Source organism: Ips typographus, unplaced genomic scaffold, assembly GCF_016097725.1.
Source record: "Ips typographus isolate SLU unplaced genomic scaffold, UJ_Ityp_2.0 IpsContig116, whole genome shotgun sequence".
In the NCBI taxonomy this organism is placed as follows: domain Eukaryota; kingdom Metazoa; phylum Arthropoda; class Insecta; order Coleoptera; family Curculionidae; genus Ips; species Ips typographus.
This window is the reverse complement of record NW_028098539.1, coordinates 67,754-93,093: the sequence shown is the minus strand read 5'-3', so window position 1 is coordinate 93,093 and position 25,340 is coordinate 67,754. Positions and strand designations below refer to the sequence as shown.

Below are 25,340 nucleotides of genomic sequence, written 5' to 3'. Positions count from 1 at the left end.
GCAAAAATGGTGTGTCTACACACAGATTTCTTGGACATAAATAACTGTCTCTTTTAATAAAAATGCATTTTGTTAAATCAGGTACATTATTCGAGGTTTTCAATCTTAACGTTATTTGCGTATTTGGTTTTACAATATACTTTTGAGCAACTTTTAATTTTATTACAGGTTTTACTGTTTTTTCGACGTCAGAAATTTCTACACCCATTAGATACTCTTTCTGAACTTGGTTTTTAGATGTAACATCTAAATCAGGTCGATTGAGATTAACTCTTACTTTATCGTTGTTGTTTGTTGAAAAACTCAAAATATTTTTATTGTAATCAATCATTGCGTTAAAATTTGATAAAAAATTATGTCCCAAAATTAGAGGTTTAGAAAGATTTTTCACTACTAATGCTTCAATATCCAACTTTATGTTGTTAATTTTTAGAGTTACTTTCGAAGTACCAACTGGGTTAAAAGTATAACCTCCTACCGAAGTTAATTGGATTTTCTCTGATGATAAAGACATGTTAGTTATAAGATTTAAATCAATTAAGTTTGGTTCACATCCTGTGTCTAAAATTACATCAAACAAATTGTCTTCGTTATTTATTGAAGCTTTGATTGACAATAAATTGCTATCTTTACTGTTTGTCGAGTTTAGAGCAACTTCATCGACACTTAACATTGAGTTTTCACATTTACTAGGATTCTGATGTGTAGAAACATTCTTATTTTGTCCAAAATTGTAAAACTTGTTGCTACCTCTATTAAAATTTTTACATTTTGATGAATAATTATTTCTGGTATTACTATTTCTTATACCTTGATTTTGATCAAGCCTAGAATAATTTTGCTTTTCTCGTGACACATTTTGATAGTAGAAATCATTTTTCTTTAACTTGGTCCCTTTGTAATTATTATTTCCACAATAATTGTTGGACTGAAATTCACAATTTTTACAATACTTATTTGGCCAAGTACGATTAGTACTGTATTTGTCAAATTTGTTTTTCAACCGATCATTACGAGACCTGAAAATTCATTCCGTCCGAAATGTAAAATTTACTTTGCCGATTCATTTGACTAAATAATACACGCTCTTTAATATCACTTATTTTCAAGACTAGTTGGTTTAAATCACTCAAATTTTTATTATTAGAGCTTAGCAAATAATACATTTCAAAACACGACGGATTTAAACCGTTTTCAAAATAATCTCTAAAAGTTTCAAAAGACATGTCTGGGTTAATTTCATTTGCCAAGGTAAGTAAGTCATAATAATAAGTTTTAATGTCTTCATTGTCCCGATGTTTACGCGTGTTTAATCTAAATTTCAGTTTACGAAATGGTTGGTCACCTGCGAATTCTTTTAGAAAATCTGTTCGAAATATTGCCCAAGTATTCAAAACATTTTTTGGATCATTTACATATTTTTGATACCAAACTTGTGCTGGTCCGTCCAAATAATTATTAAAATATGAAATCTTTAAAGAATAAGTCCAGTTGTTTAATCTTGCGGACTTTTCATATTTATTTAAAAATGTAATGGGGCAATCACTTGATGGATTAAACGTAGGTGGACACGTAAATTTAGGGATGGCCGGGGCTTTTTGTTCGGCCAGTGCTGTACGTAAAGTTATATTAGCCATTAATTTCTTGACTTTTTAACATAAGACACGATCGTTTCAGTAATACTGACTTGCTTTTAACAATTTAGCAAACAAATATTCAAAATGACAATGTAGGACAAAATTAATTATGCAAAAAGAAAAATATATTTTTGTTTTAAAGAGGTAATTTTCATTCACGATAAGAAAAATCAAAAATATTTTTTCTGGTTTAAAAATTCACTTTTTTTTTTTAGCAGTGTTTTTCATCTACTTGAAACAATTCTACCAAATGTCATTCTGACACAAAATCGGCGCCTCCACCAAATGTCATTCTGACACAAGGCCGGCACCTCCACCAAATGTCACGTTTAAATTGAAAAGCCCTTTTGGCCCAACAAGTTAAACGAGACGTGCGTTTATTACTTTAATAAACGCCTTTACCGAGATCTTGTTTCAGAGGTAGAATCAAACCACTTGGTAGAAAAATATAATTTAATAACTAAATAATAGTTAAAACTAATTGACAAAATGGTTGGTTTATCAACTTGGTGAATCGGAATAAAACCTTCAACATAATTCCCAAAGTAACACTTTAAACAATACCTTTTACATGCACAAAATATTACAATAACAAATCTGTACTTACATTTGTAAAACAATTATGAGGGCAGCTTCGTGGAGGGTTTGGCACTTGCGATTTATTATAGTTTAAGAGATGGTTTACTATTTAATTAATTTGTAAACCCGGTGCGGGTTGCAGAATTCAGGACGACTACATTCTGTGGCGTGAGCGGAGTCTTCTGGCTAGGTACTGCCTTCTCCGACGTGGTGCACAGAAAAACTGGATTGATTGGAATGAACTGATTGAATTGAACTGAACTGAACCCCTCTCTAGGGTGCAACCTCTTTTTTATAGCATTCCAGACACTGATTCCACCAATCAAAACTCCCAGACCTGGCCTCGTCTAGCCGACAACTCGTGACGACCTTCGACCATCGGTACTTGGAAAACATTCCACATTATTTCGCAATTCAGCAAATGCATCTTAATTGCAGTTGCACTCCGACCGCATTCCACAATTTTAATGTTTCCGCTCAAGTAATATAAACATTTTTTAATGTTTCCGTTCAAGTAATAAATTTGATTTATTATCCTTCGTGACAATATTTAATGAGGATGACCGAATCAGCTATCTCAAGCCTCTTCATAACACTACCAAACGATTTAAAGTGGACACTGAAGCCAGATCTTTGAAGATAAGTTTCCTACTGTATAGGGACAACAACAAAGGGGCCAAATACTTCCTTCAAAAGTGATGTGATTTAGCTTCAATGTGCTTAACTTCATGGACTATCATCACCGAGGGGTTTCATCAGTGTTGCAACTAAAACTTTAAATGATTCAGTGTTGACATCTGACTTAAATCTCAAAATTTGATCTGACTGAAACGTGAAGAATCTTAAACTGGCTATAAAACCTCTTAGAAACCCCTTCTAGGAATATAATATGGACTTACACAGTCAAATTATCAGTCAGGTGACAAAAGTTTTTTTATAAGGGAAGGTATTATCGAAAAACCAACTTTTCAATTGAGCTATCTAAATGAGCTGTTCTATTCTAGGTTTATTAACATTATAATCGTGTTATTTTTTCCACACACTCAATTGTTCCAAATAAAGCTTTGTACACTGAATGTTTGTATTAATTATTTATTCACAGTTCAAGGTACAGTATACATTTTCTTCAAGCGAAAAGCTTCAGTACAATAGGTGGCAAAGAAAACTGGACAGAACAGAACAGAACTGGCAAAACACATAAACAGTGATTGTTCCACAGATTGAGTGTGAGTGGGTGAACCATACCTTGTATGGTATGAACCATACCATACAAGCTATGCTAAAAACAACTTTGTCTTAGTAACCTAATTTTTGTTTGGATAATAGTGTAATAGAGTTCCAAATTAGCAAAGGTAGGTAAAATGTAGTGATTGAAAGTCTCTAAAGAGAAACAACTTGCTTCTAATTTAATACACCATTTCACAGGACATACCTTTACCAATCAAATGTGAACTCGAGTTTTGGTTAATTTATTTTTGGTTAGTAGATGTTTACAAGTATCCTTGTAGGTGAATGATGTTCAAGTTAACTAATAGAGCTAATTAAATATCAGTACTTACCTCACCCTGTAGAACTAAGTAAAAAACATTGATGATCAGTTAATAAATAAAAAATGCCTTTTTATTAACATCATACAATAAAAAACCACTTAAACACTATGGTGTGTTGACAACACTACAAAACAGAAAGATACAATAAAACTAGCGTCACATAGCACACTAAATTGCATCACTTTTGAGGGAAGTATTTGCCCTTATTTGTGGTTCCTGTATAGTAAAGCAACTTATCTTCAAACATCTGCAGGCCTTTGTAGTCGATATCACTTTAAATTGTTTAAAGGGTTATGAAGACGCTTGAGATAACTGAATCGGTCATCCTCATTGAATATTTGCAAGCAAAACCAGTGTTTTCTTAAAGAGTTTTGCTACAAAGTAAATAAGTTGAGTAGAGACATTGAATGAGGTTATAAGTGCAACTTACCAGATTTTTGGGCTGTGGCTACTGATAAAGTATTGTTATCGCGACCGCTTGGCGCGAGATTTAAAATTTCCGAATTTTAGTTCTGTTTTGCGTCTTAATGGTCAAATCTACGGTATTGAAAAAATTACAAGTATACAGGGTAATTCAAATTCGACCCTCACCATTGGGATCTCGGAAACTATAGGAGATACGAGAAAGTTTAAATTGGGGCAAAGTTGCGCAATGTAAAGCTCAACCAAATGCAGTTTTAAAAATTTCGATTTTCCGAGTACTTCCGAAGATATCCGAAAAAAACTGAAAATTTGATTTTTTGTTTTTATTTATTTCTAATCTTATTTGAAGAGATATTCCAAAACTAAAAGCACCTTTTCATTGCCACTTTTTCTCAGCTATTCGATGATGGATTCAAATTTGCCACACGACGTTTCGTTTTTTGGCAGCCATCATCAACTTTCTTTTTTCTTATGGGCGCCATATTGGATTTTTAGCCCACCAAATAGTACGTTTTATTCTGATTTTAGTGATGTATAATAACTTATGATTTGCTTCATAAATAACAAAATAATTCAATAAAAACTATTTTTACTTTAGTTATTGGCTTTGAGTTAATGGGCCGTTTCATAAAATGTCATTATTTGACAGTACTTGTCAAACACGATAATTCGGACGATCATTAGAGCTTTTAGAGATTTTACCTTAGTTAGCTTTGAGTTAATGAAACGTTTTATGAAGATTACTTGGTAGTAGTACTTGTCACACGCAATTGGCCTGAACATACTTAGTCACAAAGGTATACACGTGACTTAAACCGGTTTATTCACCCGAAGAGCTTAGGCCACTCGCTACGCTTGTGGACCTAGTTGTTCTTTTCGTGAATAAAAAATGGTTTAAGTCACTTGCTGCAAAGTAACTATTAAATCACTCTGAATGACATTCGCCTATTTACAGATGTAAACAAACAAACATCAATGTTACATCTACGGGGCGCGGTGCAAATTTAATAGAACTGTAATTTTAGTTTTTTTTTTTTTAATATAAGAAGTCGAAATTTAATAAAATACTGTATAAGACACGTGACTTAAACCGGTTTATTCACTCGAATAAATATGAATGAATAAAAAATGGTTTGTCACTTCCAAAATAAATAACTATAAACTTGCACTTAACATTATAAAAAATTGAAATTTGGCAAAAAATTAAGTTCCTAAAATGATGATCTTTCTCTTGGAAACATAAATAAGCCTTTTAAGTTAGAGATAATGCTAACAAATCTCTTTTTCTGATTAACCTAAATAGTTCAGCAATGCTTGTATAATAATAACATTTTCTGCGGGGGTTTCTTTTCTAGATACATTTTTAACTATGATTGACGCTCTAATGATCGTCCGAATTATCGTGTTTGACAAGTACTGTCAAACAATGACATTTTTTAAAACGGCCCATTAACTCAAAGCCAATAACTAAAGTAAAAATAGTTTTTATTGAATTATTTTGTTATTTATGAAGCAAATCATAAGTTATTATACATCACTAAAATCAGAATAAAACGTACTATTTGGTGGGCTAAAAATCCAATATGGCGCCCATAAGAAAAAAGAAAGTTGATGATGACTGACAGAAAACGAAACGTCGTGTGGCAAATTTGAATCCATCATCGAATAGCTAAGAAAAAGTGGCAATGAAAAGATGCTTTTAGTTTTGGGATATCTATGGAACGCCGTTTTGCTCTTTAATGTAACGCAGAAATAATGTATTGTTCAAACAATAGAAATTTCGGCGATACATTTTAAAACGTTGGTTTGAAAATAAATGTCAATTCCTGCGTTAGTTTAAAAATCTTGTACATATTTAATACCACCAAATAAAAACAATGCTTAATTTTAGCGTTTGTTGAATTAAAACGTTACTTTCACTTTCCCTTCAGACAAACGAGTGTAAAAAATCATGGTAATTTGGCGATCCTTTAGTTATTACGTTACTTTAAATATTTCAACCACAGCTTAAAATGAAATAATTGTAAAAATTCAGTCAATTTTTGCGTTCGATGATTTTAAACATTCGTTTAAAAAATACAAACGATGTTCAAAATAAACAATTGCAAACGTTGGTTGAATTAATACAATACATTTAACTACGAGTACCACATTTTTACGTTCGTTCGCGCAATCTATTGTAAAAAATACGTGCTGCTGCATGTTGCATGTGGCGGAGTTTGGAAGTAGAAATAGTAGGAATCTGTACGATAGGCGTTGAAGAGTTGAGGTCGTTTTAATAGAGATGTTATGTGGTCCCGATATCGACCGGATACACTACGATATTATACGAGGTTTCTAACCGGTCTGGAATATTACAAATGTTTTGAAAAGTACTGATTTAATTTATATTATATTTATATTTATATCGTTATAATATACGATTTTATAACTTTAATTGAGGGAACGATATAAAACAAAATTCTAACAAGTAGTACCTATGTACCTAACTCCCTATTTAATTATTTTTCCGTTGACCGTATATTAACAGTTTTTTTAATGAACAATAACGGAAGCAAAATTGTTCATTAATGAGTCCCATTAATGCATGATTTTTCAATTGTTTTATTTAATGTATTTTCTTTAATGATACGCTCGTAGAAGTTCTATCTTTTTTTAACTGTATTAAACAGACAGAAAGAGGCGTACTTTAATGACCGTTAGGTTAGTTCTCCATCCGCCATTTCCGACAATGCTAACTGTCAATGTCAGTTATCATACAGGTTTTGTTGTCATTGTCAGTGGCGTGTATACAACTGACAATTAGTAGGTAAATATTAAATAACTTTTTAGGATTACAAACATTTATTATATACTACAGTCGGCGGAAAATTGTTGTAACCAACTCTTATATTAATAAGCGATTAAAAATCGCAATTATTAACGCGTTTACTATCGTTTACGCGTTGAACCCTTTAGATTATTAATCGCATTCATTAATACACTAGTTGGTTAAATAACTATAAAAACTATAACTTCAACGCATTCTGATGCGCTACATCTAATAGCCCATACGTTTTCCTAAGAAAAGTTTGTGTGGATTTCTTTTCATTTTGCATAGTTTTTGACATACCGTCATTTTTTATAAGCGAATGCATAATGAAAAAAAATGTAACCTGTCGAGATTATTTTAAAATTGGAAAAGGTGAAACGCGATAATTATTTTAAAAAATTGAAAAAACTAAATGATTACTTCAAAATAGTGAACAAGCATGCCAAATTTCATATGATATTTTTTGGGGGCGCATGTTTAGGACCCGCTAGCTCCGATAGGGGGTACTTATTCACCATAGTTTATAACGGTTGTTCAATAATTGTTATGGTCGTAGTTGGCTGTGTTTCTCTCTTTTTAGCATGAATGTAGGGCCGTTGATAAGTTCGTAAACGTCTGTATTGACATTATTTCTTTACTAGTACAATAATAAAAATCTATTTTTGTACTAGTGACAAAATGGAATCTTTCTACGCCAACAGTAGAGGTCAATAATAAGCTAAAAAAGTTTTAAAATTAATTAGACATGTTTGTAATAGCATATTATTCAAATAGCACGAAATAATAGTAATTACTCACGAAGCTAAAGGTTGCGACACGAGCCGAAAGCGAGTGTTGTAATTGTAAATCTTCGAATGACTGATAGCCATCACATGTAAGTATAATACTATACTTTTTTTCGACTCTCTTTTAGATTGATTTTATAATACGAAAAAAAATAAGGCCGGTATTACCCAACTTCTTAGTCATTTACAGGGTGGTTCAGTTTCCATAGCGGAAACTTCAGGGCGCGATAGACAATCAGAAAATAATATGAGTTTGCATTATAAACTATATTCGAGAAAAGCTTTGTTAAGAAAATACAGGGTGTTGAAGGTTGAAAGTGATTTTTTGTTCTATGAAAAAGCAGTGGCGTATTATTTTTTTCTATAAAAACATCCATTGACGTGTTCGTACGGACGCCACTGACTAAATAAAAAATTGTGTTTTTATTGCAAAATGTGCTTCCTCGTTAGCACTTATCGCCTGCAAAAAATCGTTTAAATATCCACATCCGTTTCTCAACAACTAATAAATTTTTTTTTTTTAAGCCAAACTTAAATAGCCTGTATTTCCTTAACGAAGCTTTTCTCGAATATGCAAACGTGTATAATGCAAACTCATATTGGTTTTCGATTCTCTATCCCGCCCTAAAGTTTCCGCCATGGAAACTGGACCACCGTTGTATAGTCGTAATCATAAATTTATTTTTTTTTATAAAATCGTGCAAAAAGTTTCTCTTTTTTGTACTAGTGCAACAAAGTCTTTTTTGAACTACAAAATCGCACGTCTAATAGGTACCTGCAGGTAGGAGAAATTCCTGTAAAGTCAGACATTTCATATATTAAAATTCACAACTAATGTACTTTTGTCATCAAACAAGTCGATTTTATAAAAAAATTTGCAAAACCACATGCAAAAAGTCCTTTTTTGCACTTACGTGTTGTTAAACTCGACCTTTGGTCTCGTCTAACAATTTTCACAGTTTTCACTATTAATTAACCTTTTGGCAGATGCAGGGTCTTCATTTTCCAGTAAATGGCCTATCTGGACTGTTACTGATTTCATTCTTCTCAGGACAATATTGTGTAACAAAGACGATCTCATGGACATCTTGCTTTACCTTACCAGAAAGAGTGAGAGTGTTAATATCTTGGTTTTTCACCACTTGCACATGTAAAACAACTATAGTGTTAATTACTCATTTTTAAAATAATTTAGCATATCACAAACATAACAGCATGCAGTTCTCAAGTTGTGATCTGGCCCCAGGTGTGAACCAATTTTGCATCAATAACCAAAAACCAAAACAATTATAGTTCTATCACAAAACAGTAATCATTACCAATGCCGGGCTTAATAGAAGTAATTCAGAGTGGCTAGCTATGACTTAACTAGTTAGTAACTATAATGCTAAGTACTTGTACTAATATACCTATACTAATATATCAGTAGACACATTAGATGACGAACCATATTTTGTGATTTTTTATTTTTGTATGGTTATGTTATGATTTTGACTGTTTGAAGTTAGGTTATATCCAGTAACTTCCAATTTGCTATTTATTGCATTTATTCTCTTTCTCTTCTTAATAGGCATTTTTAGTTTTTTGGTCTGTAATGTAGTTAATAGTTCCTTCTAAAAAAATATTAACATTGAAACATCAATATCTCAAAAACCGTTGCTAAATTATGTTTTGCGAGAAATTTAAAGACTTATAATATACGGGGCCAGAAAAAAATCAAGTGTGATATCATTACTATTACGTTGATCCCCTTGTATATACCGATTCTACATCAAAATCCGCAACAAAAAATAATAATAAACAGCGTGTTCAAGCACATTTTGAAAAATTATACCTTGATTTTTAAACGTTTGTGATACCTATCTACAGTGTGACCCATTTAGAATGGAAACACCCCTATAAAATTTTAGGTTATTAACCGATTTCAATGATTTTTTTTTTAAATAATTAGGAATGAAATATTATTTCAGTTTTCAGGTCATATTACGATACTTTTGCTTGATAGAAAATGGAGAATTTTTATTAGCGATTTTTTTATTGAAAAAATTACTACGCCACTGGATCTATAGTGCTTTCAAATAGCTGTGACCAAAATTAAAAAAATAATTTTTATTTATTTATTTTTTTTATAATTTTTTTTTTTTATTAAATTAATCAATTAATAATTAATAATAAACCAGTAAATAATAAAACCATTTCTATGGCAACAGTTGATGCAGGGTGTTCTTTTGTGACCGTTAGCTTAGAGGATTTTTGAATTTTAATTTGTCATAACTTTGTTATTTATGAATGGATTTTTATGAAATTTTGGTCACAGCTATTTGAAAGCACTATAGATCCAGTGGCGTAGTAATTTTTTCAATAAAAAAATCGCTAATAAAAATTCTCCATTTTCTATCAAGAAAAAGTATCGTAATATGACCTGAAAACTGAAATAAATATTTAAAATTTTTTCCCGTAATAGACATTTCATTCCTAATTAATTCAAAAAAAAAATCATTGAAATCGGTTAATAACCTAAAATTTTATAGGGGTGTTTCCATTCTAAATGGGTCACACTGTATAAACAAGCGTAGTGCACTCAGTGCGGCAGTACGCATGCAAACAATCGATCATCCGGTCGATATCGGGACCACATCTCTATTAAAGCAACCTCAACTCTTCAACGTCTATCGTACAGATTCCTACTATTTCTACTTCCAAACTCCGCCACATGCAACATGCAGCAGCACGTATTTTTTACAATAGATTGCGCGAACGAACGTAAAAATGTGGTACTCGTAGTTAAATGTATTGTATTAATTCAACCAACGTTTGCAATTGTTTATTTTGAACATCGTTTGTATTTTTTAAACGAATGTTTAAAATCATCGAACCGCAAAAATTGACTGAATTTTTACAATTATTTCATTTTAAGCTGTGGTTGAAATATTTAAAGTAACGTAATAACTAAAGGATCGCCAAATTACCATGATTTTTTACACTCGTTTGTCTGAAGGGAAAGTGAAAGTAACGTTTTAATTCAACAAACGCTAAAATTAAGCATTGTTTTTATTTGGTGGTATTAAATATGTACAAGATTTTTAAACTAACGCAGGAATTGACATTTATTTTCAAACCAACGTTTTAAAATGTATCGCCGAAATTTCTATTGTTTGAACAATACATTATTTCTGCGTTACATTAAAGAGCAAAACGGCGTTCCATAGATATCCCAAAACTAAAAGCATCTTTTCATTGCCACTTTTTCTTAGCTATTCGATGATGGATTCAAATTTGCCACACGACGTTTCGTTTTCTGTCAGTCATCATCAACTTTCTTTTTTCTTATGGGCGCCATATTGGATTTTTAGCCCACCAAATAGTACGTTTTATTCTGATTTTAGTGATGTATAATAACTTATGATTTGCTTCATAAATAACAAAATAATTCAATAAAAACTATTTTTACTTTAGTTATTGGCTTTGAGTTAATGGGCCGTTTTAAAAAATGTCATTGTTTGACAGTACTTGTCAAACACGATAATTCGGACGATCATTAGAGCGTCAATCATAGTTAAAAATGTATCTAGAAAAGAAACCCCCGCAGAAAATGTTATTATTATACAAGCATTGCTGAACTATTTAGGTTAATCAGAAAAAGAGATTTGTTAGCATTATCTCTAACTTAAAAGGCTTATTTATGTTTCCAAGAGAAAGATCATCATTTTAGGAACTTAATTTTTTGCCAAATTTCAATTTTTTATAATGTTAAGTGCAAGTTTATAGTTATTTATTTTGGAAGTGACAAACCATTTTTTATTCATTCATATTTATTCGAGTGAATAAACCGGTTTAAGTCACGTGTCTTATACAGTATTTTATTAAATTTCGACTTCTTATATTAAAAAAAAAAAACTAAAATTACAGTTCTATTAAATTTGCACCGCGCCCCGTAGATGTAACATTGATGTTTGTTTGTTTACATCTGTAAATAGGCGAATGTCATTCAGAGTGATTTAATAGTTACTTTGCAGCAAGTGACTTAAACCATTTTTTATTCACGAAAAGAACAACTAGGTCCACAAGCGTAGCGAGTGGCCTAAGCTCTTCGGGTGAATAAACCGGTTTAAGTCACGTGTATACCTTTGTGACTAAGTATGTTCAGGCCAATTGCGTGTGACAAGTACTACTACCAAGTAATCTTCATAAAACGTTTCATTAACTCAAAGCTAACTAAGGTAAAATCTCTAAAAGCTCTAATGATCGTCCGAATTATCGTGTTTGACAAGTACTGTCAAATAATGACATTTTATGAAACGGCCCATTAACTCAAAGCCAATAACTAAAGTAAAAATAGTTTTTATTGAATTATTTTGTTATTTATGAAGCAAATCATAAGTTATTATACATCACTAAAATCAGAATAAAACGTACTATTTGGTGGGCTAAAAATCCAATATGGCGCCCATAAGAAAAAAGAAAGTTGATGATGGCTGCCAAAAAACGAAACGTCGTGTGGCAAATTTGAATCCATCATCGAATAGCTGAGAAAAAGTGGCAATGAAAAGGTGCTTTTAGTTTTGGAATATCTCTTCAAATAAGATTAGAAATAAATAAAAACAAAAAATCAAATTTTCAGTTTTTTTCGGATATCTTCGGAAGTACTCGGAAAATCGAAATTTTTAAAACTGCATTTGGTTGAGCTTTACATTGCGCAACTTTGCCCCAATTTAAACTTTCTCGTATCTCCTATAGTTTCCGAGATCCCAATGGTGAGGGTCGAATTTGAATTACCCTGTATACTTGTAATTTTTTCAATACCGTAGATTTGACCATTAAGACGCAAAACAGAACTAAAATTCGGAAATTTTAAATCTCGCGCCAAGCGGTCGCGATAACAATACTTTATCAGTAGCCACAGCCCAAAAATCTGGTAAGTTGCACTTATAACCTCATTCAATGTCTCTACTCAACTTATTTACTTTGTAGCAAAACTCTTTAAGAAAACACTGGTTTTGCTTGCAAATATTCAATGAGGATGACCGATTCAGTTATCTCAAGCGTCTTCATAACCCTTTAAACAATTTAAAGTGATATCGACTACAAAGGCCTGCAGATGTTTGAAGATAAGTTGCTTTACTATACAGGAACCACAAATAAGGGCAAATACTTCCCTCAAAAGTGATGCAATTTAGTGTGCTATGTGACGCTAGTTTTATTGTATCTTTCTGTTTTGTAGTGTTGTCAACACACCATAGTGTTTAAGTGGTTTTTTATTGTATGATGTTAATAAAAAGGCATTTTTTATTTATTAACTGATCATCAATGTTTTTTACTTAGTTCTACAGGGTGAGGTAAGTACTGATATTTAATTAGCTCTATTAGTTAACTTGAACATCATCTACTTGTAAACATCTACTAACCAAAAATAAATTAACCAAAACTCGAGTTCACATTTGATTGGTAAAGGTATGTCCTGTGAAATGGTGTATTAAATTAGAAGCAAGTTGTTTCTCTTTAGAGACTTTCAATCACTACATTTTACCTACCTTTGCTAATTTGGAACTCTATTACACTATTATCCAAACAAAAATTAGGTTACTAAGACAAAGTTGTTTTTAGCATAGCTTGTATGGTATGGTTCATACCATACAAGGTATGGTTCACCCACTCACACTCAATCTGTGGAACAATCACTGTTTATGTGTTTTGCCAGTTCTGTTCTGTTCTGTCCAGTTTTCTTTGCCACCTATTGTACTGAAGCTTTTCGCTTGAAGAAAATGTATACTGTACCTTGAACTGTGAATAAATAATTAATACAAACATTCAGTGTACAAAGCTTTATTTGGAACAATTGAGTGTGTGGAAAAAATAACACGATTATAATGTTAATAAACCTAGAATAGAACAGCTCATTTAGATAGCTCAATTGAAAAGTTGGTTTTTCGATAATACCTTCCCTTATAAAAAAACTTTTGTCACCTGACTGATAATTTGACTGTGTAAGTCCATATTATATTCCTAGAAGGGGTTTCTAAGAGGTTTTATAGCCAGTTTAAGATTCTTCACGTTTCAGTCAGATCAAATTCAAAGTTTCAAAGCTATTTTCGGTTGATAAGCTGTCTTTAGAAAAGGAGGCTTTTATTAACGTCGTATATTAATTATTATATATATTATAAACGTCAGTCATCAGATGCGTAGAACTAGACCGATAGTTTCATCGGCGCATCGCGCTAAGCCGAGGGAACAATCAACAACTGACCAAGAATGTTCCTCGTCATCTACGACCGATGAAGATAAGATTAAATTAATTGAAGATGAACTAGTGATTATCGGTATGACAAGGGTGCTTGTCGGATCGTTACGAATAGGACAACAAGTATATGCTTTGACGAAGGACTATTTGCCAGAAGAATCAAAACTAGCAGAAAATCCTGATGCTTTTGTTGCAACTAATAGAAGTGTCAGCACATTTACAATAAAAAAAACTATATATTTTGGTTAGAAAGGACATGATTGAGACGGATTGGGTGCCTACTGGAAAAAATTGTGGTATTGACGGCGTCCTCACTGGCGTAAATCGAACCGCGACATTATCTACTCAATTAAATGTAGTGCCGTTGGTTGAGCAGCAGATTCTGCTCCCCGTTGTGCGCTATGCAATTGAACCAGTTGATCCAAAAGATCTACCAGTTTTACGCCATGGCCTAAAAAAGGGTTAAGCCAGACGGACTCCGGCATACAAGTAATGATTCAGGAAACGGGTGATTTAATTCTTCTTACAGCTGGAGATGTTCACTTAGAAAAGTGTATCAAAGATCTAAAAATGAAATTTGCCAAAGTTAAATTCAATGTGTCACCACCTATGATCGCATTAAGAGAAACAGTTCTTAATAAATGTTTTGAGTATATGAAAGATAAACGCCTCCAAACCGAACAAATCGTCATGTCTGTAAAAGTGGTTTCATTACCTTCACCACTGGCAGAAATAATCAGTAAGAACCACGAATTGCTTACTACCATTGAAGAATATGAACAATATGGCTTTATTGATTTAATGAAACGTTATTGTTTACTTAACATGGTAACTAAAGCACCACCCCCGAAACCAAAAGTGTTTAAAAGCCAACGGACAAATAAAGCTATAGAACAGCTAAAATCTCAACTTAAGACGGCTTGTGAGGACGTAGGAACCGGATGGGCAACCCTTTACGATAAAATCTGGAGCGTGGGTAAAATGTTCGGATGGCCCCAACTTGCTTCTCAACAATACAAATAATTATTCCCAAAATATTTCTGGAACTGAACATGACGCACCGAAGTTGCTTATTGGATCAGCAGTTTCGAAATGCTTTCCAAACTTTCCTAAAGGCTGGACCCATATGTAGCGAACCCCTGACAAACTGCGCTGTGATAGTCGACAATTTAGAATGGGTTGGAAATCTATGTTTGGAGGAGTTAGCCCCCAGTTGATTGCTGCTGAAGAAGGAGCTGCTTACAATACTTTTTAACGATGCTTTCCTGGCTACAGAAGTGCGACTAATGGAACCCAGTTTCACCACTAGTATCCGAGTAGTTCCAGCTATTTTGGGTAACTTTTTGCGTTTCCGTTTTTGGGTGGTACAGAAATACTTTTAATATTCATAATGTATACAAGTACTTCCTGGTATCCAAGTAAATTTTCTAGGCATTATTAGGTATTCTTTTAGCCTTTGTATTTTGTTTATATAAATGAAAAAAAATCCATACATTTTAGCCATATTTAAAACTGTCGTGGGTGAACATTAGATTGGACTTATTTTACCTGTTGTGTATATTTGCCAAAAACGAATTTTAAATATGGCCAAGAACAGTTTAACTTTTATCTTACAACTTTTATTTATCTTACTACTCAACTTTAACTATTTACTTGACTGCATTTTAGGCTAAAGTATTTATCTACCGATCTAGGTACAGCACAGTGAATTTTCCGGCACTGTTTGCTAGGTCAGCAAGTTGAAAGTGATCCACAAGCAGAGGTATCAACTTAACAGATCATAAGATCGCTTTAACATTGCTGAAGTTGAATACAGCGTAATGTTTTTAAAGTGTTTTTTTAATAATGAAGTCCTAGAAGCTGTGGTTAGATTTTAAACCATTTAAATGACTTACGGTGTATTCGTACCAAAGTATGCTACAAATGAGATTTACTTTGATTGAGGAAAATACATAAACGACGTTAAGCCTAAAAAAGATTTTGGCATACCTGCTAGATTTTTTGTGTTTAATTAACTCATCTAAAATGCATCTCTTTGTAGCATATTAGGAGTTTTAAACTTCATTCTAATTAAAACAATATCGTGGCACTTTGTAACACATGCACCCTGCATGGTCGTATACTAACTACTACACTACTAATTGCGCTACGAAAACTGGACGAAAATTATCTATCTTATTTCGTGATTAAATAGATATAAATATTCAATCAGATTTAAATAGACTTCTGGTAATCACATATAAACGAATTGCTGGGGCGAATTGCTAAAGGTCTGCCTGTACGTTTAATGTCTACGCACATAATTCCGTATACGCGTATGCCAGGCACGCTAGCATAAGTTGGTTGGTCGTGGGACATTCGACTCTGCAAAAAATGTTTTTTGAACCATCTAGTATAGTAACATTTTTAAACTATGCAACTTGACCAACTTTTCTATTCAATCCTCCCATAAACTGATAGGAGACACCAAATTTTAAAATGTTTTTTGTTTTGCTCAAACAAGCTGAGACACCCAGTATAGTTTCTATACTAACCTAACGTACTGCTGTCTGGACATCTGCAGATAACATAAGTAATGCGATTTTCCAGTCCTAATGTTTTGAAGGGCCAGAAGGGATCAATCCCTTGGTGCTCTGCATATCCTCATTTCGCTGATTGGTTCACAAGTTTTTACCAGCGTTTTTACAAATTGATGATAAGGCTGAAGAAGAGTGCAAGAAGCTTAAGACAGAAGTGAAACCGGCTCTGATTACAATTAACATGGAAAATATTATCGTATATATCAGCGTTTGCTCTTTAGCTATTTTTTATGACAGTACTTTTATTCGACAGGCACCAGATAATTATTGCAAACTTTTACAACCTGCCAAGTAATGATGGATAGGATTCTTATCGGGAAATGCGTATGGGTTGTTTAGTGGAGTTGTAAAAGTACTTTACGGCCTGCTTACCCTCGATCTTTTATTAATGCTTAGCTCGGTGGTATGAAGGTCGTCTGAGTTCAAAGATGCTGACCATGGATTCCGGTATCTCGATGGACAAGCGCATAATGGTTGAGTCCAGTTCAGTCTCACGTACACTGCATTACACACCTAAAATATTGTGATTAACACATTAGAGGTTGTCCTGAAAGTGAAAAGTGGAGAATAGACAAGTTTGGTGTATAAGGATTGATATTTTTTAGTTGAAACTAGTTGTCGATAGGACATCTTGTATATTGTGCACCAAAATTTGATATATTTTTCAGTTTTTTTCCATGATGTGTAACACATATGCGTATCAAAAGATTACCAAGTTGATTACCATGTCAAATCGTTTGGCTTGTTAATCCAGCTTAAACACAAATTGGTGAATGTTATCAACATGTTACTTATCAGCATCATTTTGGTGCATATGTTATCACAAACAACTTTTTTTTCTCATTAAGTTTACCTGTTAAATTGCGCACTCTGGCAACAGGTAAATGTGTCGGCAACTACTGAAACAAAAAAAAAACGTTATCACTTCTTGATATGACATTTTAAAAATATACCAAGTTAGCAGTATACTGCATTAAACGTATTTATTGCAAGTGTCGAGAGAAATACATTGCCATTATATGTATTCAAATTTATGGAACATTTTCTTCTATTGGCGGGTGTTATTTATTGGTTTAAGATAGCACAGTAAATGGAAACACAATTTAAAGCTTCCGCTAAAACCGTTTCGTGTCTGCACGTGTCAGTAAAAGGTTTATTTAAGTTCTTGACGGTCTGCAGGTTGCTAGAACATTGCTTATTACCAGTTAATCATATTGATAGTTGTTTAGCATAGTTCCTATTAGGAATTTAAATTTGAATTAAAGCTCAAAAGCTTATTATGAACGAGGGTTCCTTCCAATTTTATTTTGTGGGGTTCATTAGACCCTACCAGACCAAACTCGAAAAAAATGGCAACAGACTAACGGAGGGTTAATCTCGTATGTCCAGGGTGCTCTTGGACACCTGGTATGTCGTACAGAAACCAATAAAAATAATTAAGTAATTTGACAAAATGTAAGAACTTCATCGCTTCGTTTTTTCGTCGTCTTTTAAAATTACAGTTCATTTACGAAACACCAGAGCTAATTAAACTAGAAAAATAATTTATGGACCGTCAAATTAATAATATTGATCCTCTTACTTGTACCAATAATAACTGAATGTAACTATTAATTTGGAACTACATTTTACAATTATAACAACCAAACCTTCGTAAGGTATCCAAAAAAACTTACTGGAAAAAAATAATGTATTTGAGTTTGACGGATCACTGTCAAACAATAATAAAAGAATGTGACATTCTATCATACCCAACTTGTTCTTTGAAAGCATGGTTTGACATTTGAATGATATTTAGCCAAATATATAAAACTCCAAGTATTTCTTTTATGCCACTGATTTTAAAAAACCTACCAGTGTGCGACGTCCGGATTTTGATCATCTGTTTTCTCTTTGAACTTTTTATACGGGTTACAAAAACAGAAATAAAAAATATTTGGATTCGGAAGAGAACTATCGAGTGCGACTTTTTCGTAAGTTTTGGTTACTCGATATGCGGCGACGTCGCAATTTCGATCTTCTTCGTCGACGTACGATGGGCGCGACTCTTTGAGCCATGTGCCGATACGGTTACTTGTTTCTTTGACGAGAGCTGCTTACACGACCTACCTTAAACGTTTTTTCTCATGTCTCGCAGAAAAGAAAAGTTAAAAACGGATTTCTTGTCACCCCGTTTTGTGTTAGTGTCGTCTTCGTGTCCCAATTTGTTCGCATTGTCGGCCGAATTTGTTTGGTTGTTCTCCGACATTTAACGATAAAGCAAAAACCACGGTTTAACTTTGAAAAATTTGGAATCACAACAAAACATAACATGATGATGGTGATCTGGGTTTACTCTAACTTGCAAAAACATCTTTTTAATATCACAAGTCAAAACATATTAAAACAACGAAATCTACATGAAATATCCACTAATTTCGAATGCACTGTGTAGCCTTTTAAAACCACATCGTTAAGTAAAAAACACAAAGATGTTTTCATGCTAACATCAAGCACCACCCTTAACTTTGTAGAAACACTTGGATTATTAATTACGCAATAATGGGGAATAAAATACTTCTTCGGTAAATGTTAATTTTTAAAGGTCAGGGAGACTTCTTCCGCATACCGGTTTTGGATATACTTTAATGTAAAGGCTTTATAGTCCGCCAACAATACTTTGTTGGATGAAAAACTTCTCTGGAGATTTAGATGTCGTTTGTACGCTTTGTTAATAGGTTCTCCTAGCTGTAAGTAATCATTTGGATTACTGAAGGGTAAGCCGACCTGAAAATGACCCTCTGGTAACGTAATTGTTGTTCTTTTAAATATATTTTCCACAGTTTCCTCTTTAGGCGAGTTTTAAATTTCAAATTTTCACACTTTTTTGTTTCCCAAAACTTGACTAGAATATTTTCCAATTTTGGCTTTGGAACCACCTAGGCTGATAGGGAAACCTGAATTGTATATTTAGAGAATCAGACACCGCAAAATCAGACTCGGCCAATTTACCTCCTTAGCACTTACCCATGAGCTGTATTCACCATAGTAGGTAAACCGACTCCTAATTTAATTGAACCAGGTAAGCTAAACAGTAATCATAAAACCATTCGAAACGAGTTACATTTTTCTTAAGTAAACACGATAATGTATAGAATATGCTGCATCTGATGCGTATACGTATAGAAACTAATGTAGCATTGTATTGCTTTCAAGAATAAAGTACGATAGAATATTACACAGCCATACCAGATAAACTGGACACAAAGTTATATACGGTAAACAACTATTAAAATAAATAGATCGGGCAGCTTGATCGACCATATAAAACCAAACTGAATAATTTCGTTTAGATACATTTGGAAACGATAAACTATTACCTTATTAAACCGGACATTCTATCCGAAATTCGAGATTCAGAAAACTGATAAAATACGATAAATATTTTGGCACAAGAAGTGATTTCTAGATCACTTCGCGGAAATCATTAAAGATGCTTCAGCAGTGAAATGCACTTAACTTTATTGGAGTATTGCCTAACCTTCCAGACATGTGGTGGTTAGGAGACAGAATATTAACTTGAAACGAGATCTTGAATTCATTATGTTAATCGGGACTTTTACTGTTCATGAAAGTGATATAAGAATAGTATCCAGCTAAAGTCTAGACATAGGCAATTATTGGTCCGCATAAATAACAACTGCAAGATAGCCTCGGGTTTGAATTCTGAAATAATGTATTATGCATTCCAATTACTCATTTAAGAACGTACTTCATTTACCTTGAGGGTTTATGCAGAAACAAACATACATACAACCAACATACAAAAAGTGAAAAAAAGAAACCAATCACTAAATGTGATGAACTTGAAAAATCCATTTTTGTACAAGGTGCAACATAAGGCCAGAAACAACAAAACAAAAGAATGGTGAAGAGTGTGCAGAAAGCATTTCCTACATTTCTTAAATTATGGCAGAAATTGTTGAATACATTTCCCGACACCCCCACAAAGTTGATTCTTTAAATTTTTATAGATTTATTATGTGATAAATATTTACTTTTTAGAAGGCTATAACGCTGGTAAAAACTTGTGAACCAACCAGCGACATGAGGATATGCAGAGCACCAAGGGATTGTTCCCTTCTGGCCCTTTAAAATATTAGGACTGGAAAATCGCATTACTTGGTTATCTGCAGATGTCCAGACAGCAGTACGTTAGGTTAGGTTAGGTTAGGTTAGGTTAGATTTGGTGTCTCATATCAGTTCATGGGAGGCTTGAATAGAAAAGTTAGTCAAGTTGCATAGTTTAAAAATTATAGTATACTAGATGGTACAAAAAACATTTTTTGTAGAGGGTCCAAAGTCCCACGACTAACCAACTTATGCTAGCGTACCTGGCATACGCGTATACGGAATGATGTGCGTAGACATTAAACGTAGAGGCAGACCTTTGAGAACTACACGGAGTTTGGACCTTCCCCCATTCCCCTGGCAAAAAGCCCGAGAACTTGCAGAATCAGCATTATGGGATTAATCGAATTCAGTATATGCAAAAGCAATTAGTTTATATGTGATTACAAGAAGTCTATCTAAATCTGATTGAATATTTATATCTAATCACGAAAGCTATTTATTAAGTTCGTTTAAGATAATTTTCGTCCAGTTTTCATAGCGCTATTAGTAGAATAGTAGTTAGTATACGAGCATGCAGGGTGCATGTGTTATACAGTGCCACGATATTGTTTTAATTAGAATGAAATTTAAAACTCCTAATATGCTACAAAAAGATGCATTTTAGAAGAGTTAACTGAAAACAAAAAATCTAGCAGGTATGCTAAAATCTTTCTTAGGCTTAACGTCGTTTATGTATTCTCCTCAATCAAAATAAATCTCAATTGTAGCATACTTTGGTACGAATACACCGTAAGTCATTTAGATGGTTTAAAATCTAACCACAGCTTCTAAGACTTCATTATTAAAAAAAACTTTAAAAACCCTACCCTGTATTCAACTTTAGTAATGTTAAAGCGATCTTATGATCTGTTAAGTTGATACCTCTGCTTGTTGATAATTCAACTTGCTGACCTAGCAAATAGTGCTGGAAAATTCACTGTGCTGTACCTAGATCGGTAGATAAATACTTTAGCCTAAAATGCAGTCAAGTAAGTAGTTAAACGTTGTAATATAAAAGTTGTAAGATAAAAGTTAAACTGTTCTTGGCCATATTTAAAATTCGTTTTTGGCAAATATACACAACAGGTAAAATAAGTCCAATCTAATGTTCACCCGCGACAGTTTTAAATATGGCTAAAATGTATGGATTTTTTTTCATTTATATAAACAAAATACAAAGGCTAAAGGAATACCTAATAATGCCTAGAAAATTTACTTGGATACCAGGAAGTACTTGTATACATTATGAATATTAAAAGTATTTCTGTACCACCCAAAAACGGAAACGCAAAAAGTTACCCAAAATAGCTGGAACTACTCGGATACTAGTGGTGAAACTGGGTTCCATTAGTCGCACTTCTGTAGCGAGGAAAGCATCGTTAAAAAGTATTGTAAGCAGCTCCTCCTTCAGCAGCAATCAACTGGGGGCTAACTCCTCCAAACATAGATTTCCAACCCATTTTAAATTGTCGACTATCACAGCGCAGTTTGTCAGGGGTTCGCTACATATGGGTCCAGCCTTTAGGAAAGTTTGGAAACCATTTCGAAACTGCTGATCCAATAAGCAATTTCGGTGCGTCATGTTCAGTTCCAGAAATATTTTGGGAATAATTTTTTGTATTGTTGATTGCGATTTCAGCTGTTATATAGCTTTATTTGTCCGTTGGCTTTTAAACACTTTTGGTTTCGGGGGTGGTGCTGTATTTACCATGTTAAGTAAACAATAACGATTCATTAAATCAATAAAGCCATATTGTTCATATTGTTCAATGGTAGTAAACAATTCGTGGTTCTTACTGATTATTTCTGCCAGTGGTGAAGGTAATGAAACCACTTTTACAGATATGACGATTTGTTCGGTTCGGAGGCGTTTATCTTTCCTCGACTCAAAAAAATTATTAAGAACAGTTTCTCTTAATGCGACCATAGGTGGTGACACATTGAATTTAACTTTGGCAAATTTCATTTTTAGATCTTCGATACACTTTTCTAAGTGAACATCTCCAGCTGTAAGAAGAATTAATTCACCCGTTTCCTGAATCATTACTTGTACGCCGGAGTCCGTCTGGCTTAACAGTTTTAAGCCATGGCGTAAAACTGGTAGATGTTTTGGATCAACTGGTTCAATTGCATAGCGCACAACAGGGAGCAGAACCTGATGCTCAACCAGCTGCACTACATTTAATTAAGTAGATAATGTCGCAGTTCGATTTACGCCAGTGTGGACGCCGTCAATACCACAAATTTTTCCAGCAGGCACACAATCCGTTTCAATCATGTCCTTTCCAACCAAAATATATAGTTTTTTTTTATTGTAAATGTACTGACACTTCTATTAGTTGCAACAAACGCATCAGGATTTTCTGCTAGTTTTGATTCTTCTGGCAAATAGTCCTTCGTCAAAGCATATACTTGTTGTCCTATTCGTAACGATCCGACAAACATCCTTGTCAGACCGATAATCACTAGTTCATCTTCAATTAATTTAATCTTATCTTCATCGGTCGTAGATGACGAGGAACATGCTTAGTCAGTTGTTGATTGTTACGGTCGGCTTAGCGCGATGAAACTATCGGTCTAGGTTTTCGCACCTGATGACTGACGTAAATAGCCTCCTTTTCCAAAGACAGCTTATCAACCGAAAATAGCTTTGAAACGTAGCAATAGGTTGGACTGTCTATATCAAATCGTTTAAGGTAGGGCATAAAGCTCTACACATTAATTCAAGTAGGTGTCTTAATCTCTTTAGGTAAGGGAATTACATTTAATGTTTGAAGAAATACTTTTTTAGCAAGACGGCTCCAAGTAGACAGAAGTAGTTTCACTTATTGCCTGCCATTGGTCGTGAACAGCATTTCTCGCGTTGGACCCGTTATTTTTAGGGTCTTCAAGATTTTAAAAGTAGATCGGTTTTATCCATCTTGATGGGAACCGTCTGATAGACGTGTAGAATAGTGCGAAGACAAAACTGTGAAAATATGTTTGTCTTTTGTTTTGTCACGGCTCCAGACTTGACGTTTCCTTGAGAGTCCACCCAAAAATCAAAATTCCACATTTTCTTGTTAAGGGTCTCTACTTTCTCATTTTTCACTTTATCTATTATCATGCGGCAAATGTCTTTGGTTGTAAAACGCCATCCATCACATGCACTGGCATAAATAACATTGCCTGTGTCTGGACTGAACAGCAACCCTGAAATTTAGTAAGTGAATATTACTTGTGATTCCAGTAGCTTTAATTAATGGCAGAAGAGAAAACCTGACAAACAATATTTTAAGTTAGGACTAACCGTCATTTATATTTTAATTTACTGCCATTAAAATACAAGAATGTATTGATATACAGCATGATGTAAACTTTTTTTAATAGATAAAAACTTATCAAAGTATTATTTAACATATACCAGGTGTCAAAGAGCACCCTCGACATAGGAGATCAACATGGGAAAACGGTTTTGATTTTTTTGCGCCTGTACGGTTCATTTAATGAAAAAACGCTTTAGATAAAAGTTGTAGAGCACATTTTCGGCTATATACTTGTAATTTTTTCAATACCGTAGATTTGACCATTAAGACGCAAAACAGAACTAAAATTCGGAAATTTTAAATCTCGCGCCAAGCGGTCGCGATAACAATACTTTATCAGTAGCCACAGCCCAAAAATCTGGTAAGTTGCACTTATAACCTCATTCAATGTCTCTACTCAACTTATTTACTTTGTAGCAAAACTCTTTAAGAAAACACTGGTTTTGCTTGCAAATATTCAATGAGGATGACCGATTCAGTTATCTCAAGCGTCTTCATAACCCTTTAAACAATTTAAAGTGATATCGACTACAAAGGCCTGCAGATGTTTGAAGATAAGTTGCTTTACTATACAGGGACCACAAAAGAGGGCAAATACTTCCCTCAAAAGTGATGCAATTTAGTGTCCTATGTGTCGCTAGTTTTATTGTATCTTTCTGTTTTGTAGTGTTGTCAACACACCATAGTGTTTAAGTGGTTTTTTATTGTATGATGTTAATAAAAAGGCATTTTTTATTTATTAACTGATTATCAATGTTTTTTACTTAGTTCTACAGGGTGAGGTAAGTACTGATATTTATTTAGCTCTATTAGTTAACTTGAACATCATTCACCTACAAGGATACTTGTAAAACATCTACTAACCAAAAATAAATTAACCAAAACTCGAGTTCACATTTGATTGGTAAAGTTATGTCCTGTGAAATGGTGTATTAAATTAGAAGCAAGTTGTTTCTCTTTAGAGACTTTCAATCACTACATTTTACCTACCTTTGCTTTGCTGCGGTTTCGTAGCTTTGGATAACATTCTTAATTTTAGTTGATAATGGTATGAATGGTATTTTAAAACATGTTAGTTCTTCGTCTTTTGGTTTACTTTCAACTTTGGTATTGTTTTGTATGTTGAGAATTTTTTTGATTATTGATAGTGGATAATTGTTGTCTAACTCTAGAATTAACAATTTCAAGAAGAGATCAACAAGGTTATTATTATCAGAGAGGTCAAAGTTCAAACCAAGAAAATAGACACCACCATCAAAGAGGATTTACAAAAGGTTTTC

General features: G+C 33.4%; 2 pseudogenes; one reads left to right on the top strand and one right to left on the bottom strand.

Annotated features, from left to right (window-relative positions):
* Positions 1-21,126, top strand: part of LOC145739389 (uncharacterized) — a 38,347-nt pseudogene extending 17,221 nt beyond the window's left edge.
* A 1,271-nt stretch (positions 21,127-22,397) lies between these two features.
* On the bottom strand, positions 22,398-25,087 carry LOC145739388 (elongation factor-like GTPase 1; annotated as a pseudogene).
* Positions 25,088-25,340: the final 253 nt, after the last annotated feature.